Here is a 4,517-nt window from a genome sequence, read left to right on the forward strand (position 1 = left end):
GACATTAAATTCCTAAGCCGATCGGTGGCGAAGCCTTTCGAACCCAAGGGTAGGCGTTCTTGGAATAAACACCGTAACAAACGGATATTCAATGTAATCATGCAGTGTAAATAAAGAAAGCATTAATGACGTGTACCATCAGCTAAAACAATAATCACAACAGCTATAAAAGGAAGCCTTTGTAAGCCACACGCTTATCAGATAAACTATCAGATCTAGCCAATGTATTGATAAGTGTATTGAACTCAGACAAAGTAACATGAATGAGAAAGCATTGGCATCAATCTACTAACTTAAAATATTAGAACATAGCAATAAGGACTAGCCGATGCTGACTATACGCAATCCAGATACATTAACAGATCTTAATTAATATCTTGATAAGTATATTGAACTTAGATAAAGCAACACGAATGATAGGGCATTAACCTCAATTTGTCAAAATAAAGGACTAGAGCACAATCACCAAAGGCCTCTTGCCTACCACTTACAAGCCGATTAAGGTAACAAAATCTAATCAATGTCATGACCGTGTATTGAACTTAGACAAGGTAACATGGTGAGGGGGCATTAACTTTGACCCATATATCTTAACAGACAAGCTCGCGGTAGCAAGGCTTCGTACGCGCCCCTATCAGCTTAATGACGTCAACATGCTTCCGTGAGATACGGATAATACCCGACCGAAGCATCGGCTCTCAACAGTAGCGTGCTGATTTCAAGGGCCCGACGGTTAGCAATACGAGGGGCAGGGGTAAAGATCTATCGAACCTAGCATATATAAAACAAGTGGAGCATGCTAGGTGTAGCTAGCCGATATGGTCATATAACTGGTGAACGCTTAAAAGAGACTAGGAAACTGATGAGAATAACCTAATCAGATCTAAAACGTTCAATAACTGTGAGCAACGTCGAAGACAAGAAGAATATTGGTTAAAGCTAAGCAACTTCTACTTGCAATCTAAGATAACTCGATAACTAGCCATACAACAATATCAGAATATTAGACTTAACTTAGAAAGTTTTGATAGAGGTAGTAATGACCAGGTGATGGTACTTACAAGCTCGCTTAAGATCGTAGTCGATGCAGCCTTACGTGCTAAAAGGAACTCGTCGAATCTACGTACTCCTACTCCTAAGGGTTTTGGCGGCGTGGCGTTGAAATGTTGTATCGATTAATTGATGATTGATTATTTTACAAGCATCGGGATGCACATATTTATACCCTTGAGGTTACCCGTATTCATACAGCCAAAAGGACTAAAAGCTTCCTAATTACAACACTCGGACATGGCCACAACAAATGACCGATACAAACTCTCCTAATTTAAAATAAGGAAACTAATCTCTAAGGAAACTAATCTGTAAGATACAATTACGACTCTATATGTCCCATATCTCCGTTTGCGTCTTCAGGCAAACTTATCATGCTTCTTAATTAATCAATCCAACCACCATCCTTTCCTTAATTACCTCGCATGCAGTTTAGAGACGTCACTTTCCATACAGGCATCCATGCATCTATGTTTATTTTAACCACCTTGCATGCACGTGCTGATCCTCCATTCTAGCACCATATCCGATCACCTCACGACGTCACCGTCATCCTCGGCAGTCTGTGGTGTCCTGGGAGCATCGTAGTAACAGCGGCGACGGGAGCGTCGTATTGCTATCCTCGGCAGCTTTGTGGAATTTTATCGGCCAAAATCCAGTGTCAACACGAGAACGCAACCAAACTGGTTAAGCGCTGTATGGTGTGTCAATTCCACGCAAAGCAGATTCATCAACCAGCACAGGTGCTGAACACCATCCTCCTTTCATGGCCATTTGCGGTGTGAGGGCTCGATATTTTGGGAAAATTCCTGAAGGCAGTCGGAGGATACGAGTGGCTATACATCGTGGTGGACAAATTCACAAAGTGGCCAGAGGTGGTACCGGTCGTCAAGGAAAACAAAGGTTCAGCCCTGAAGTTCATAAAGGACCTGGTGGCTTACTTTGGCGTGCCCAACAGAATCATCACCAATAACAGAACACAGTTCACCAGCGCCCTCTTCAGTGATTATTGTGAAGACATAAACATCTAGTTGTGTTTCGCGTCTGTCACTCACTTTAGGAGAAACGGACAAACAAAAAGGGCCATTGCAGAAGTGCTTAAAGGGCTAAATACCAGGACCTACAATGAGCTCAAGAAGCATGGTACCAGGTGGATCGACAAGTTGCTGGCGGTGGTACGGGCCAACTGAACAACACCCAAAAGGGCCACGGGAGAAACCCCTTTCTTCCTAGTCTATGGGGCGGAAGTGGTCCTCCCCTCCGAGCTAACCCTAGGAAGCCCGAGGGTACGCACCTACAAAGAAGAAGATCAAAAGCTCATGCGCCAGCAAGATGTTTTGTATCTAGAAGAAGTAAGGTGCATATCGGCACTACGGGCGGCCCAGCACCAGCAAGCTCTTTGCTGCTACCACCAGGAACATGTCCGACCACGGGAACTTCAGGTTGGAGAATTTGTGCTGCGATGCTTCCGGTCCTGGCAGGGTAAGAACAAGCTGTCCCCCATGTGGGAAGGGCCCTTCCGGGTGATGGAAGTGCGGCGGCCAGGAGCAGTCAAGTTGATCGACGGAGATGGCATCCCAATACCCGACATGTGGAACATTGAACACCTCCGTAAGTTCTATCCATAGATAGCGTGAGGGGTCCCGTTGCTCAGGCATCAAGGACAACTACCCCGGGATGTTCATCCCCAGGACAGTTGCCCGGGGGCTCCTACCTATGTACCAATTTACCCATGTATCATTTTAATGTTACCAGTTTAATGTTAATTCCAGTCATATGTTAGCTTCTTAGCATTTGCCCTTTTTAATAGCAATTTAAGAAAAAATTTATGCTAAATCCTCTAATCACAATAAGCAAACCCCAGGACGCACCCCCTCAAGGAAAGTGTTTTTGTCCAAGACGATAGTAGCTGAGTCGCCGGTGGGTCCCAACGGTTAGCACCTAGCTCCCGACCTGGTCCCCGGACCCTGGGCATGGCCAACACCCAGCGGCTCTCAATCTCCACAATAATGTCTACCGGCACAAGCATAAGTACGAGAAATGGCACCTTCCTTGGAAGAGAAAAAATAAAACAAACACCCTTTATTTCATGTTTCCTACATGGTGGCCTTTTCACGGCATGAAAAGGAGCCAAGTACTCTAAAAGGGAAATTTATTTTGGAGCAGTACACAGGAAAGTACATGGTCATTGTGACCTAAAGAAAAAATTTCACAAGGATGAAGCGAGCTCCATGGCGCAGGAATGTGAGGTTCCACACCATGGAGAAGGGGAAGTCCATGAGCGTGGAGCACCGCTCGAGGATAGGAGTGCCTCGCTGCAACTGAAGATGAGAAAGAGAGTGAAAGGTGACACCCCCGATCAACAACGGCAGCAGCAGCAGCAGATAAGGCCTCAGCCCTGGGCGGAAGGAGCACCTCCGTGTCCACCATGGACGCTCCGCCCTCCCGGGAGGAAGGCGAACGGCGAGGAGCAGCCACATCAGGCACCTGTGAGGCACGTACTGAGTATCTTTCCCCAGTGCACCACCGCGGCGTGCCCGACATCTTGGCCGCTGCAAGCACAACACATCAATAACATCCTCCATGGATGGAGACGTGAATATGGGCCAGCCCTTTTGACCATGGCCAGCCAGAGGCGTGCGGGAACGACGGTGTCGCTGCAGTCCAAGAGGAGGCCGGGGGCTGCAGCGCAGGGCTATTCTTCAAGATCTGTCAAAGGCTAGCCCTCCTAGCAGAAGCCCTGCAAGCATGCCCCAACTCCATCTCGGGACCGGATCAACGGCCTCGCAGGGAAGGAGAACGTCAAGCCAACGAAGCGGCAGAGCAACCCCGCCAGGCATACTCTCACCACTGGGCAGACCTCGGGAAGCACTGAACCAGATTGCGATGGAGCAACAACATCCACAGGAGCCCTAGAAAGGGTCCCTATGGGAGGATGCCCACGTAGCTCTAGCAGGGAATCCAACCAGGTGGTCCTCCTTAGCGATGAGGTAGCACAAGAGGTAGGCGTCGACAGACGCGTACCGTACCTGCTTCCGGGACAGCCTCATCCCGGTCGTGGGTGGCGGCCTTCATTGACTTCTCCACCCTTCAGGGTGGCCTACCTCGTCGGCGAGGCGACATGGGAGCTGCCGCAGGGGGCTGTACCCATAGCAACCCAGCGAATGATCTAGGAAAGGCCACCCGCGAGGTCACCCAGCCACGTACCTCCCCACCTTTCAAACCAGCTTTGCTATGCTAGGTGAGAAAGGGGAAGGGAGGTAGGATAGGTGCACAAACCTGAGGGTCTGTACACCGTACCCCCGCTCGTCGTGTTGACACCAGTTTTTAGGAAGAGAAACCGTTGTGGATAAGGTTCTGATAACTGGTTTTTGCCCCCTAATTTTGGAATATAATGTTATGTTCCAAAATTCTCTTCTCTTGTTAGCATCTCCACAGGTCCCGAGCTGATATCCTTCCAAAAT

The sequence above is a fragment of the Setaria viridis genome, chromosome 2, assembly GCF_005286985.2.
Source record: "Setaria viridis chromosome 2, Setaria_viridis_v4.0, whole genome shotgun sequence".
NCBI classification, from domain to species: Eukaryota; Viridiplantae; Streptophyta; class Magnoliopsida; order Poales; family Poaceae; genus Setaria; species Setaria viridis.